Raw genomic sequence first — 16,318 nt, forward strand, 5'->3', positions numbered from 1 at the left:
AGAGACCATACCTCCAGCTCATTTCCCAACCCCAGCATTCGTTGATTGACTTATGTTTTTGCCAGTATGTGGATGTGTGTTAGGAGAGCTTTGATCTTGCCAGGCTGTTAGATATTTAACATGGCTAATTCGCTCTTTAAGAGGACCCAGTGGGATGTTATCAAGTTGGAAGAAGATATTAATGTCTTAGAATTAAAATCTCATCAAGGACAGTGACTGACATCTATTGCAGTCCAAATTCTGTCAATGCCTTGAGGATTTATTCTTTGTGGAATGCTTTGTAGATACGGTAGGGGTTTGAAGTGAAAAAAAAAAAAAAAATACTCAGCTCCCAGGTAGTTTACTATGTAACAGAAGGGTGGTGGATGACAAAATTAGATTCACCAGGACCTATAATACAAGGTGACTAAGAAACCTGGTACAGAGAGAATGATAGGAAGTTCAGAAGTAAGAAAGAGACAAGAATCAATTAAAAAAAGACAGTTTTTTTGAAGGATGTAGGAAAATATTAGCAAAGATGTAGGAATGTATTAAAAATGAAAGAGGGGCGCCTGGGTGGCTCAGTCGGTTGGGTGGCCGACTTCGGCTCAGGTCATGATCTCGCGGTCCGTGAGTTCGAGCCCCGCGTCGGGCTCTGTGCTGACAGCTCAGAGCCTGGAGCCCGTTTCAGATTCTGTGTCTCCCTCTCTCTAACCCTCCCCCGTTCATGCTCTGTCTCTCTCTGTCTCAAAAATAAACGTTAAAAAAAAAAATGAAAGAAATCACATAAGCAAAGGTACAAAGGGACTGTCCCCTTCCCAGCACCTAAGCATGCATATATTTCATCTTAAAGTACTCAGAGATCTCTTTATGGAATAAGTCAACCTAACTTCAATTCTTTTGTAAAATAGTGTTCCATTAATGTATTTTGAAAATTTTTAATGTTTATTTATTTTCGAGAGACAGAGTGCAAACAGGGGAGGGGCAGAGAGAGAGGGAGATGCAGAATCTGAAGCAGGCTCAGTCTCTGAGCTGTCAGCACAGAGCCCAACTTGGAGTTTGAACCCACAGACCATGAGATCATGACCTGAGCCAAAGTCAGAAGCTCAACCAACTAAGCCACCCAGGCGCCCCTCATCAATATATTTTGAATATTTAAAGACTCCGTTTTTGCATGGCCTACAGAATGATACAAGGAAAGACTATGGGCTTTAATGCTAGACAGATTTGGTACCAAATTTTAATCTATTTCCTAGCTGTGTGACCTTGAATAAATTACTCACTATATCTGAACATTTTTTTTATCTATAAAAATTGGGAATATAAGAATGAACTTGAAAGTTGTTGGAAGAATTAAACAGGAAAATGTTTAACACAACTTGCTTGGTAAAGGCGGACATAGCACCCTTGTGCTGTCTGGACAGCCACTTGCTGCCTCCTTAATAACACCAGAGGGCGACATCATCCCACTCTTATATCAAAGGCTACAGGCGTGAGAGCCTTCTTTGCAGATAGGATTTTTCTAAATGCCTAAGCAAGGGAGGGAGCAGAAACTGTACTGCAGAACATGAATGAGGCAGTAAGAGAGAAACCATGCAAGGTCTTTGGAGCAGCTGCTGTGGCCCTCTATGGCAACAGCTGTGTATAAAAATACCATCAGAAGGCACTATTCCAGCCCTCTATTTCTGCCAGCTGGGTTGGGAGTCTTCTGGTAGTAAGAGAGCAACAGAACCTTGGATTGGGCATCTGATCGACTTGATTACTACTAGAAAACCACTGTGCTTATATGATATCTCCAAAAAGGCTGTTGAAATTTGTTAGCTACAGAGTCAGAACTATGGTGACCGTGTATCCTGGTTTGCGAGTACAGTCCTGGGTTATGCCTGGCATAATTATTAATAGTGCCCCTTTTATTCTCGAAGTGTCCCACATTGAAGGATGAGTTACATAGCTACCATGCTCAGAACATTAGGAGGTATACTCACTAATAGTGTGATCTGACCTAGTAAGAGTCTTCAGGTGAAGTTAAGACCACGCATGGACTTTGGGCTCAGAAAGTGACAGATGTATCTGAGTTAAAATCCCTGCTTTGTTTGTGTGTCATTAGCAAGTTATCTAACCTTTATAAGCCTCAGTTTCCTGATGGATAGATTAGACATAATAACAGAACATGAATGCATTGTATCATCTAATCCTAATTAAAGTGCTTACCAGTATCTTTGGCATGAAGCAGTACATGGTAACTATCCTTGTTATTTTTAAGATTCGTGATAAGATTCAGACTATCTCCTTAGCTGTATTGGTGGAAGAAGGGGGTGAAGAAATTGAGGACCAAAATAAAATGAATTCTTCAAGGTTATAAGACAATTATTGAGTTGCTCAAGATCAGAGCCAAAATGAGCACCAATTTCTCAGAACTCTCTGGTGCACCAAGATGGTTGCTATTTCTATGGAGATTATTCAAGGTTAAAGAAGTGACCCAGTTTCTGTCCTGAAACTTGTAGCAAATACTGAACATATTCTGCAGCTTAGAGGACAATAGATATTTGACTACTGCATTTTTCTTTGTATTTTATTGCAAAAGTTTCAAACATGAATACGAATAGAGAATCTTGTTGTTTTTCTTAAATTTTATTTAAATTCCAATTAGTTAACATACAGCGTAATATTAGTTTCAGGTATACAATATACTGATTCAACACTTCCATACAACGCTCAGTACTCATCACAGCAAGTACACTCTTTAATCCTTATCACCTATTTAACCCATACCCCTACCAACCTCTCCTCTGGTCACCATCGATTTGTTCTCCATAGTTAAGAGTCTGTTTCTTGGTTTGCCTCTCTCTTTTTTTCCCTTTGAAGAGTAGAGAATCTTGTGATGAACACACCAGTATATTGACCTCTATCAAATCATGCTGTTATGTTGTACTTGCTCAAGTCCTTTTTTCAAAGAAACTAAATGTCACAAATATAATTAAGGCCTCCTGTTCACTCCCCTTTATACAAGCCTCTTCCCTTATATATTACATAGTGTTATTTAGCAGGCTTTAAACAAACGGTCATAAAAATCCCTCTGCATTTTTTTTTTGTTTTGCTTAATATGTTTTTGGAATTTTTCTGTGCTGATAAATGCTATACAGCATGCCATTATATGAATGTTCCACAATTCATTATCCACTTTCCTCTTAACAGGCATTTTTGTTGGTTCCAGTTTTCACATGTGTGAGAATCTCTTTAGGGGTTATACCCAGAAGGTCTTAGGGAATGAGTATCTTCAAGTTTATTCAATGTAGCCAAATTTTGTTGAACATTACCGAAGTTTTCCAAAGTGGTTGTTTCAATTTTCATTGTATTTGACATTTTTTGCCAGATGAAAATATATTTTAAAAAAATCATAGTTATTCCAGTAACAAAGGAACAGAAAACTCATGATAGTTGTGAAGTATATGTGCACTTTTAAGAAATGAAGAAATTGATATTTATTGAATGCTTATGATGTGCCAGGCCTATGCCAAGTGAATTACATTTGTTTCTTTAATTGCTTTTCAATCAGTCCCCTCACCTATTAGTCACCAAATCCTCCCCTACATCAAAAACATCTCTTAAATTCATCCCTTCCACAATTTCTTTAAGAAGTTTTTGCAAAAGTACAGGTGACTTCCAGCTGAGCTACACCAGCTGGTCTCCCTGTTTCCAGTCTTCTCCCTTGTCAATCTATCCTTTGCACAAATGGGATCTTGTCACTGGCCTCTGTGTAAATGTTTTAGAGATTTTTCCATTGACTAGAGGGTAAGCCTCTACCTGTTTGGATGGGGTCAGAGTTTGAAAGGCCTTCAATAATGCTGGATTTTTCCAACCTCAATTCCTTCCCATCACTTCAGCCTTCACTTTCCTGCCACAATAGATGAACTAGTTCCCCAAACAATTCATGTCCTTTTCAAACTGGGAAGAGCATAAGCAAAGCCATGTTTGAGTGTTCTCTACACCACCCTCATCTCAGGCAGATTTGCCATAACTCACAGCTTTGAGTGATTCATTCTCTGGAGTAGGTTGGAGAGGAGTACTGGAGGAGGCTTGCTTCAGAAAGGAAGATCAGTTGAATGACTCACTCTGTGTCATGGATATGGAAACCACATAACATGATTTAACCAAGACACTTTAAAAAATGTGGTAAAAAACATAAAATTTACTTTCTTAACAGTAGTGTTTACTCTATGTACATTGTTGTGCAACAAATCTCTTAGAACTTTTCATCTTGCAAAACTGAAACTCTATACCCATTGAACAGAAACTCTTTTTTTCCCCTCCTCAGCCCCTGGCAAGAACCATTCTATTTTCTCTTTCTAGAAGTTTGGCTACTTAGATACCTAATAAGGAATCATGCGCGTGCGTGTGTGTGTGTGTGTGTGTGTGTGTTGACTGGCTTATTTCGCTTAGCATAATGCCTTCAGGGGCCATCCATGTTGTTGCAAATGGCAGGATTTTCTTCTCTTTCAAGACTGGATAATATTCCATTGTATGTGTATACCACACTTTTTTATTCATCCATCCTTCAATGGACATTTAGGTTGCTTCTACTTCTTGGCTTTATGAACATGTGTGTGCAAGTATCTCTTTGAAATTTTGTTTTCAGTTCTTTGCATATATATATGTATTCAGAAGTTGGATTGCTGGAACCTTTATACTGTTTTCCATAATGGCTATATCCATTTACATTCCCACCAATGTTGAGTAAGAGTTTTGATTTCTCCACATCCTTTCCAACACTTGCTATTTTCTGTGTTTCTGATAGTGGCCATCTCAGTGGGTATGAGGTGATATCTCATTGTGGTTTTGATCTGCATTTCTCTCATAATCACTGATGTTGAGCATCTTTTCATATGCTTGAAGACTATTTGTATATCTTCTTTGGAGGAATGTTTATTTTTGCAATGTTTATTTCCTTGGCTGTTACAGAAGTTTTAAAATTGATGTAATGCCATTTGTCTCTTTTTTCTTTTGTTGTCTGTGCCTTTAAGTGTCATATCCCAGAAATCATTACCAAATCCAAAGTCATGAAGCTTCTTCCCTATGTTTTCTCCTGGGAGTTTTATAGTTTCAGGTCTTATGTTATGGTTTTTCATCCAATTCGAGTTAATTTTTTCTGTGTGGTGTAAGGTGTATGGTAAGGATCTAACATCATTCTTTTGCATATGGATATCTAGTTTTCCCAACACCATTTGTTGAAGAGACTTTTTTTTTTTTCCCTGCAAGTCTTTGCACTCTTGCAGAAAATCATTTGACCTATGTGAGGGTTTATTTTTGGGCTCTTTATTCTGTTCCACGGGCCTGCATATCTATCTTTATGCTAGTGCCATAGTGTTTTGATTGCTACAGCTTGTGGTAAGTTTTAAGTAAGGAAGTGTAAAGGCTTCAGCTTTGTCTTTCTTTCTCAAGATTGTTTTGGTTATTAAGGGTTCTTTGAAATTCCATCTGAATTTTAAGATTTTTTTTCTTCTATTTCTGCAAAAAACTGCTATTAGGATTTTGATGGGAATTGCATTGAATCTGTAGATTGCTTTGGGTAGTAAGGATATTTTAATTTTTTTTTTATTCACTCATTAATTTTTAATATTATTAAAACCTCTTTTTTTAATCAATATATGAAATTTATTGTCAAATTTGTTTCCATACAACACCCAGTAGGACATTTTAAAATTTTAAATCTTCCATTCTATGAACATGTGTTGTGTTTCTATTTATTTGTGACTTCTTTCAACAATGTTTTATTTTTTATTTTGGTGGCGGGGGGACACATTTGTTTTATTACTAAAGTATAATTGACATACAGTGTTATATTAGTTTCAGGTGTACAACATGTTACTCAATGCTCACCATAACTGTAGTCACCATATGTCCCCATACACTATTATTACAATAATATTGGCTATATCCTTAGAGTACTTTCATCCCTGTGACTTATTTATTTTATTACTGAAAGTTTGTACCTCTTAATCTTCTTCACCTGTTTTCCCATCCCCCACTCTCATGCCCTCTGGCAAAAACCAGTTTATTCTCTGTATTTAAGTCTGCTCTTTATTTTGTTTGTTTTTTAGATTTCACATGTAAGTGAAATCATATGGGTTTGACTTTTTCTATCTGACTTATTTCACTTAGTGCAATACTTTCTAGGTCCATCTTTATTGTCAAAAATGACAAGATTTCACTCTTTTTTATGGCTGAGTAATATTACATTGTGTATATATACGCTACGTTTTCTTTATTCATTCATCTGTCAGTGCACACTTGGGTGGATTCCATATGTTGCCTATTGTAAGTATTGCTGTAATAAACATAGGGCTGCATATTCTTTTTGATAATAGTGTTTTTTTTCCCCCCTTGGGTAAATACCTAGTAGTGGAATTACTGGATCATATGGTATTTCTATTTGGGGGGGGGGGCAGGGAGGATCCTCCATACTGTTTTCCACAGTGGTTCATCAATTTACATTTCCACCAACAGTGCACAGAGTTCCCTTTTCTACATATCCTCACCAACACTTATTTCTTATCTTTTGGATACTAGCCATTCTGACTTGTATGAGGTAATATCTCATTGTGGTTTTGATTTGCATTTCCCTGATGATGAGTGATGTTGAACATCTTTTCATGTGTCTGTTGGCCATCTGTATGTCTACTTTGGAGAAATTTCTATTCGGGTCCTTTGTCCATTCTTCAACTGGATTGTTTGGATTTTCTTGGGGTTGAGTTTTATAAGTTCTTTATATGTTTAGAGTATTAACCATTTGTTGGATATATTGTTTGCAAATATCTTCTCCCATTCAGTAGGTTGCCCTTTTGTTTTGTTGATTGTTTCCTTTGCTGTGCAGAAGCTCTTTATTTTGATGTAGTTCCAAGAGTTTATTTTTTGCTTTTGCTTCCCTTGCCTGTGGAGATATATCCATAAATATGTTGCTAAGACCTATGTCCAAGAGATGACTGTATGTTTATTTTTAGGAGTTTTATGGTTTTAGGTCTCACTTTTAGGTCTTTAATCCATTTTGAGTTTATTTTTGTGTGTGGTATAAGAAAGTGGTCCAATTTCATTTTTTTGCATGTAGCTGCCCAATTTTCCCAGCACCATTTGTTAAAGAGACTGTCTTTTTCTTATTGTATATTCTTGCCTCTTTTGTCATAGATTAATTGGCCATATAGTTGTGGGTTCATTTCTGGGTTTCTTTTCTGTTCCATTGATCTGCATGTCTATTTTTATGCCAGTACCATACTGTTTTGATTACTAAAGGTTTGTAGTATAGTTTGAAATCTGAGATTGTGATATCTCCAGGTTTGTTCTTATTTCTCAAGACTCCTTTGGCTATTCAGGGTTTTATTTTTGTGGTTCCATACAAATTTTAGGATTATATGTTCTAGTTAGGTGAAAATGCTATTGGTATTTTGATAGAGATTGCACTGAATCTGCAGATTGCTTTGGCTAGTATGGACATTTTAACAATAATAATTCTTCCAATCCATGAGTATGATATATCCTTTTATTTGTTTGTGTCTTCTTCAGGTTCTTTCATCAGTATCTTATAGTTTTCAGAGCATAGGTCTTTCACCTTGCTTAAATATATTCCTAGGTATTTTATTCTTTTTGGTGTAATTGTAGATAAGATTATTTTCTTAATTTCTCTCTCTGCTACGTTATTATTAGTGTATAGAAATGCAATAGCCTTCTGTATATTGATTTTGTGTCTTGTAACTTTACTGAATTCATTTATCAATTAGAATAATTTTTTATTGGTGTCTTTAGGGATTTCTATATAAAGTATCATATCATCTGTGAGTAATGACAGTTTTACTTAAGAATTTGGATGCCTTTTATTTATTTTTTTATCTGATTGCTGAAGGTAGGACTTCTAATATTTTGAATAAAAGTGGTGAGAGTGGACATCTTTGGGAAAGCTTTCAGTTTTGTTGTTGTTTGTTTTTTTATTTATTATTATTTTTTTAAATTTACATCCACATTAGTTAGCATATAGTGCAACAATGATTTCAGGAGTACAATCCAGTGATTCATCCCCTACATATAACACCCAGTGCTCATTCCAGCAAGTGTCTTCCTTAATGCCCCTTGCCCATTTGGCCCATCCCTCTACCCACAACCCCTCCAGCAACCTTCAGTTTGTTCTCTATATTTAAGAGTCTCTTATGTTTTGCCCCTCTCCCTGTTTTTGTATTATTTTTGCCTCCCTTCCCTTCTGTTCATCTGTTTTGTATCTTAAATTCCACATATGAGTGAAATCACGTATTTGTCTTTCTCTGACTAATTTTGCTTAGCATAACACACACTAATTCCATCCACGTTGTTGCAGAAGGCAAGATTTCATTCTTTTTGATTGCCAAGTAATATTCCATTGTGGATGTGGATGTGTGCCACATCTTCTTTATCCATTCTTCTGTCAAGGGACATTTGGGCTCTTTCCATACTTTGGCTATTGTCAATAGTGCTGCTGTAAGAATTGGGTGCATGTGCCCCTCCTATATCCTTTAGATAAATACCTAGTAGTGCAATTGCTGGATTGTAGGGCAGTTCTATTTTAAATTTTTTGAGGAACTTCTGTACTATTTTCCAGAGTGGCTGCACCACTTTGCATTCCCATAAGCCATGAAAAAGGGTTCCTCTTTCTCCAAAAAACTTTTAGGTTTTCACTACTGGGTACTTTAAACAATATTTTATAGTTCATTATATACATCTTTATACACAGCTTGATTAATTTGATTCCTAAGTATTTTATATTTTTATGTTATTGTAAATTGGATTGTTTTCTTACTTTTCTTTTCAGATTACTTTTTGTTAGTATATAGAAATGCAACTGATATTTTGTGTTGATTTTGTATCCTGCAATTTTCCTAAAATCATTTATTAGTCCTAACAGTGTTTTTGTGGAATCTTTAGGGTTTTCTACATACAAGATCTCTGTCATCTGCAAACAGAGATAATTTTACTTCTTCCTTGCCAATTTGAATGTCTTTTTTCTTGTATTTTTGCTTTGGCTAGAACTCCTAGTACCATGTTGGGTAGGAATAGTGATAATATTCATTCTTCTCTTGTTTCAGATGTTAGAGAAAAAACGTTTAGTCTTTCAGTATTGAGTATGATGATTACTATCGATTTTTCACATATAGCTTTTGTTATGTTGAGGTAGTTTCCTTCTATTTGTAGTTTTCTGAGTGTTCTTTAAATCATGAAAGCATGTTGAAATTTGTTAAATGTTTTTTTCTGAATCAATTGAGATAATTGTGTGGTTTTTGTTTCCCTTATTCTATTAATGTTGTGTGTTGCATTGATTAGTTTTTGTATGTTCAAGCATCCTATCATTCCAGGAATAAATGTCACTTGGTCATGATTTATAATCCCTTAAAAATGCTGTTGAATTTAGTTTGCTAGTATTTTGTTGAGTATTTTTGCATCCATATTCACTGGGGATATTGGTCTGGATTTTACTTTCTTTATAGTATCTTTCTCTGGCCTTGGTATCTAGACAATGTTGGCCTCAAAATATGTGTTTAGAAATGCTTCCTTCTTTTCAAATTTTAGAAGAGTTTGAGGACTGGTTTAATTCTCTAAATGTCTGGTAGAATTCTCTAGTGAAAATTTAAGTCCAGGGTTTTTCTTTGTTAGGAAATTTTTGTTTACATTCAATTTCCTTACTAGTATTAGGTCTGCTCAGATTTATTTATTTCTTCATAATTCAGTCCTGGCATGTTTCCAAGAATTTATGTATTTCCAGGTTATCCAATTTGTTGGCATATAATTGTCCATAGTAGTCTTTATAATTATAAAATATCATCAGTTGTCATGTCTTCTCTCATTTATGATTTTTGTCATTTGAATCTTCTTTTTTCTTAGCCTAAGAGTTTGCCAATTTTGCTGATCTTTTCAAAAAACCATCTCTTAGTTCCATGATTTTTCTCCTATTTTCTATTCTCTATTTCATTTATTTCTCCTTATCTAATCTTTATTATTTCCTCCATTTTTCTAATTCTGGATTTAGTTTGTTCTACTTTTTCTAATCCCTTGAGGTGTAAAGTAATGTTGTTGAGTTGATACCTTTTGTCTTTTTTTAAATGTTCATTTATTTATTTTTGAGAGAGAGGGAGATAGAGTGTAAGCAGGGGAGGGGCAGAGAGAGAGGGAGAGAGAGAATTCCAAGTAGGCTCCTTGCCATCAGTGCAAAGCACGATTCAGGGCTCAGTCCCACAAACTTGAGATCATGACCTGAGCCAAAACCAAGAGTTGGATGCTTAACTGATGGAGCCACCCAGATGCCCTGCTTTTTTCTTTAATCTAGGCTTTTAGTGCTATTAAGCTTCCCTCTTTGTACTGCTTTCACTGCATCCTGAAAGTTTTGGTATGCTGTATTATAATTTCCATTTGTCTCTATTTGTCTCAAGATAATTTCTAATTTCTTTTTTAACCTATTTGTTGTTCAAGAGTATGTTGTTTATATACCACATATTTGTGAATTTTCCAGTTTTCATTTTGCTATTAATTTCTATTTTTATTGTGACTGGGAAAGATATTTAGTATTATTTCAGTCTTTTAAAATTTGTTAAGACTTGTTTTGTGGCTTAATATGTGCTTTATCCTAGAGAATGTTCCAGGTGTGCTCAAGAAGAATGTGTATTCTACTGTTTGATGGAGTGTTCTGTTAAGTCCAATTGGTCTATATATTGTTCAAGTCCTCTGTTTTCTCTTACATGGCTGGTCATCCATTATTAAAAAGATATGGAAATCTCATTGTGTAACTGTCTATTTCTTCCTTTAATGCTTTCAATGTTTGCTTCATAGATTTGAATGCTCTGATTTTAGGTGCATATATTTCCATTTTTTTAAGTTTATTTATTTTGAGACAGTGCATGCATGAAAGCAGGGGAGGGACAGAAAAAGAGGGAGAGATCTAATCCCAAGCAGGCTACATGCTTGTCAGCGTGGTGCCCCATGTGGGGCTCAATCTCATGAACTGTGGAGCTGAAATCAAGAGTCTGACAGTCAACTGTGCCACCCAGGCACTCCTAGGTGCACATATATTCATAATTATTGTATTTTTCCAATGAATTGACCCTTTTATCGTTACATCATGTTCTCCTTTGTCTCATGGAAGTTTTTGTTTATTGGTTTGTTTGTTTGTTTATATATTTATTTATTTATTAATTATGAGAAAGAGAGAGAGCACACAAGTAGGGGAGAAAGGGAGAGAGAGAGAGAGTCTTTAAAACTTTTTTTTTTAAATGCTTACTTAATTTTGAGAGAGAGAGAGAGAATGTGAGTGAGGGAGGGGCAGAGAAAAAAGGAGACACAGAATCCGAAGTGGGCTCCAGGCTCTGGGCCATCAGCATAGAGTCCCATGTGGGGCTCAAACTCACTAATTGTGAGATCATGACTTGAGCCAAAGTTGGACACTTAACCGACTGAGCCACCCAGGTGCCCTGAGAGAGAGGGGGAGAGACAGAGAGAGGGGGTGGGGGAGGTGAAGGAGAATCTTAAGCAGGCTTCAACATGGGGCTCCATCCCATGACCCTGGGATCATGACCTGGGTCAAAATCAAGTGTCTGATGCTCAACTGACTGAGTCACCCAGGTGCCCCAAGTTTTGTCTATTTAAAATCTATTATGTCTACAAAGTATGCCCACTCCTCTAAGTTACCATTTGCATGGCTGTCTTTTCCTTCCTTTCACTTTCAGCCTATGTGTGTGTGTCTTTATATCTGAAGTGAGACTCTTATAGACAGCACGTAGTTGGATTTTTTTTTTTTTTTTGAGAGAGAGAGGGTGCAAGTGAGCGAGGGGCAGAGAGAGAGGGACAGAGAGAGAGGGACAGAGAGAGAGAGAGAGAAGCGGGGCTCACCCAGGGCTCATGATTTTTTGTGCTCACCTGAAGTGAAGCTCCGGTGATTAGCCGCTCTATGTCTTTTGGGAAGTTTAATCCCTTTATGTTTGAAGTAATTACTGATAGAGAAAGGCTTACTATTGCCATTCTGTTAACTTTTCTTTATGTCTTGTAGATATTTTGTTCTTTTGCTACCTTCCTTTGTGTTTTGTTGAGTTTTTGTAATGCCAACTTTCTCATACTCTTGATATTTTCTTTGCAGTTACCAAGGGATTATCTAAAATATCTGATAGTTGTAACAATCTATTTTAAACTGATAACAACTTGACTTCAATTTCATACAAAATCTCTACTCTTTAACATTCCCCCCTTTGTGTTATCCATGTCACAAATTACATCTTTTTATATGCATATCTATTAACATAGTTTTATAGTTATTTTTAGCTTTTATAGTTTAAATTCTAAACAGAATCAAAAAACATTTCTATACCACCACTACAATTTTACAGGATTATGTATTTGTATATTTAGCTTTCAGAGAAAGGTGTATATTTTTGTGTCTGTTTGTGTTGCTAACATCCTCTCATTTCAACTTGAAGGGCTCCCTTTAGCATTTTTTGTAAGACAAGTCTAGTGGTGATGAGTTTCCTCAGCTTTTGTTTATCCAGGAAAGCTTATTTCTCCTTCATTAAAAATTTTTTAAAAAATATTTATTAGTTTTTGAGAGAGAGAGAGTGTGTGTGTAAGTGGGAGAGGGACAGACAGAGACAGAGACACAGAATCTGAAGCAGGCTCCAGGCTCTGAACTGTCAGCACAGAGTCTGCCCTGGCGCTCGAACTCACAAACCATGAGATCATGACCTAAGCCAAAGTTGGATGCTCAACTGACTGAGCCACCCAGGTGCCCATCTTTCATTTTTGAAGGACAGTTTTGCTGAATATAAGATTCTTATTTGGAAGATTTTTTTTCTTTCAACGCTTTGAATATATTACCACAGTCTCCTCTGTCCTGCAAGGTTTCTGCTGAGAAATCTGCTAGATAATCTTATGGAAGCTACCTTGTACATGAAAAGTCACTTTTCTCTTGCTGCTTTCAAGATTTTCTCTTTGTCTTTCACTTTTGACAATTTGGTTATAATGTGTCTTGGTGTGGGACTTTTTGGATTCATTTTAGTTGGTATCTCTTGAGCTTCTTGATTTCAGATGTCCATTTTCTTACTCAGATTTAAGATTTTTGGCAATTATTTCTTCAAATAAACTCTCTACCTCTTTTTTTCCCCTCTCTTTTCTTTCTGGGATTCCTACAATACTCCACCAATACTCCGATAAATCGTCTTCTTTGCAGTGTCCTATAAATCTCTTAGGTCTTCTTCACTTTTTTCTTTGCTTTGCTTTGCTTTCTCCTTCCCTCCCTCCTTCCCTCCCTGTCCCTCTTTCTTTTTTCTTTTCTTTTCTTTTCTTCTTTCTTTCTTTCTTTCTTTCTTTCTTTCATGATTTTGTTTGTGAGTGATCTCTACACACAATGTGGGGCTTGAACTCACAACCCTGAGATCAAGAGTCACATTCTCCACTAACTGAGCCTGTCAGGTGCCCCTCTTCTTCACTTTTCTTCATTCTTTTTTCTTTTTACTTCTCTGACATAACAATTTCAAATGACTTATCTTGGAGTTTATTGAATCTTCTGCTTGATCAAGTCTGCTTTTGAAACCCTGTAGTGAATTTTTCAATTCAGTTGTTATATTCCTCAACTCCAGACTTTCTGTTTGGTTCTTTTTTATAGTTTTTATCTCTTTGTTGATATTCTTACTTTTGCTCATGCATTATTTCTTCTTTTTTTTTTTTTTGTAGTTATCTGTGTTCTCTTAGAGCTCATTGACCTTTTAAAAGAGGGTTATTTTAAATTATTTTTTTCAGGTAATTAATAGATTTATTTCTTTAGGGTCATTTTCTAGAGATTTATTTTGTTTCTTTGTGCCATATTTTTCCTGTTGCTTCATATGCTTTGTTGTATTTTTCTGGGATCTGGTCATTTGAAAGAATGGGCACCTTTTCCATTCTTTATAGACAGGCTTTGCATAGGGGAAGACCTTCACCAATCAGCCTGGCTAGAGATTCCGGAGGCTTCTGAAGCATTTTCTGGGGATGTTTCTTCTGGGCTTGTACATATAATTTCCCAGTTAGAGAGATTTGCCTATTTCTTTTTCTGCAGTTCATAACCTCTTGTTCCCTCTGATGTCTATCTGAATTGCAGGTTCTCAGGTGCTGCAACAAGCGACTGAGTTCTCCTTGGTTCACAGTATCCCTCAGACATCCAAAGTATGTCAGCTCCCTGTCGCTGTTCCAAATTGGATTAGACAGAGACAAGTCCTTGGTAGCACTTGAAAAGCTGGAATGTTAGATGGTATTCTATACTTTCCCTCTTGAGGGAGAAGCCATGAGTTGGGTATTTTATCCTGATCAGGCTGAGCTGTGCCAGCTTGGTGAAAGGGTTACCTTGGATAAAAGGCAATGGCTTTTCTTACTCATTTAAACACAGCTGTTCTTGCCTCTACACTTGCCTGGAGTACTGTAGCTTCTTCACTGTTTTCTGGAGTTCTCAAAAAGAACCCTTGTATCATTTGTTAGTGTTAAGTTGGTGTCTCTGTGGGAGAATGAGGTCTGGGGCTTCCCATGCTGTCATCTGGTTGATGTCACTCCTAACTGGAACACTTTTGAGAGTCAACTTTATCTATATCATATAACTTGACTGGACACTTTTGAGAGGGGGTAGTTAAAATCATTAAAATTATATAATTTTTGGAATTTATTAATTATGTAAGATATTGGCTTTGTTACATTGGTAGGCCTATAAAATATTTCTATTTAAACATTTATAATAAAAATATATACTTATGTTCAGCCAAAATATTACAACTGCAAAAGCCAAGTAAATTCATCTTGAATGTTGAAGTTTTAAACTGAGTTTGCAATGACATTCATAATAATGAGAGCTTTTTCACTTTCATTGTAATGAATTTTCAGCCCTGATTCCCTGCAATGGAAGAAAATGAGTTTTTATTGGACTTAACCTAAATGCTTTATCTTTGAAGTATCTGTAGACTTTAATGTAAAACTGACATAATTTAACACTTTGAAAAGTTCTTCTCCTATTGGAACCAACACATCAATAGTTCTTACTTTAATTCTGTACATACGAAGAACACTTAGAGTTGAAAATGAACAAAATAATTTATAAATTTGCTCCAAATAACGTCATGCTTTATCTGGAAATATGTAAGTACTAACCCCTGAAGCTACATGTGTTAAATCATCTTCTTTGGGCACAGTTTTTATATAACAACTAACTTTTTTTTAGAAGGAATTACATTTACTTTAAATTTTAAATGTAATGTAATTTAAATTTTTTAATGTTTATTTTTGAGAAAGAGAGAGAGAGAGAGAGAGAGAGAGAGAGAGATACACAGAACCTGAAGTAGGTTCCAGATTCTGAGCTGTCAGCACAGAGCTCAATGCAGGACTTGAACCCACAGACCATGAGATTATGACCTGAGCCAAAGTCAGATGCTTCACTGACTGAGCTACCCAGCTGCCTCTGTCCTTTTTAAAAAAGTAATCATTCAGTTGAAATGTAACTGATGTAATTCACAGGAAAATAAACAGATTGTAAATATCTCAATAAATACTTTGGATCAAGAAATAGAACATTAGCATCACCCCCCCGCCCCCCAGCCCGCCATCTCCCACTATTATACATCCTTCCTCCCCAAGGGTAATCATTATCCTGATACCAAACACTATTATTTATGTTGCTTACTTTTAAACTTCACATAAATGGCTTTTTTTTCTTTTGCTCCTTTTCCTCAATATTTGTGAAATTCATCCATGTTTTATACAGTAGGAGTTGGTCATTTTTCTTTGCTGTAAAGTATGCCTATGTGCGAATGCAACAATGTACTTAGCTGTTTTCCTAAATTTCTACTATCTCTTTTCAGTTTTGACTATTATGAAAAATGCTATTATGGACACTATTGTATATTTTGGGGTGCTTATGTACTCACTTTTGTTGACTATACGCCTAGTAGTAGAGTTGCTATGTCATAGGGTAGCCATGTGTTCAACTTTAATAGATACTGTGAAACAGATGCTCTGCATCTGGATTGCTCAGACTCAATTTCCTATACACATTTCACATATATTTCACCTGTAATTTCACATATTCCCTCTCTAGAGGCCCAGTAGCTTCAGATATCTCAGAGGCTGGGCCATAGCACACTGCATAATTAGTTGATACACTGAGTTGCCATTGAAGGCAGCAGCATGAAATACTTCCCTCTTCTGATTTCTTTGTAGGGAAAGGGTGAACTTGGTTAGTCCCTCCCAACCCCTGAAGCCCAGGAAGTGAGGAGTCACAGGGCAAGAGAATTGCTAGTAAATAAGAGGGAGTCTGGAGATTGGCATTTTCTTT

The sequence above is a fragment of the Panthera pardus genome, unplaced genomic scaffold (assembly GCF_024362965.1).
Source record: "Panthera pardus isolate Hobbes unplaced genomic scaffold, ASM2436296v1 HiC_scaffold_13, whole genome shotgun sequence".
Lineage (NCBI taxonomy): Eukaryota > Metazoa > Chordata > Mammalia > Carnivora > Felidae > Panthera > Panthera pardus.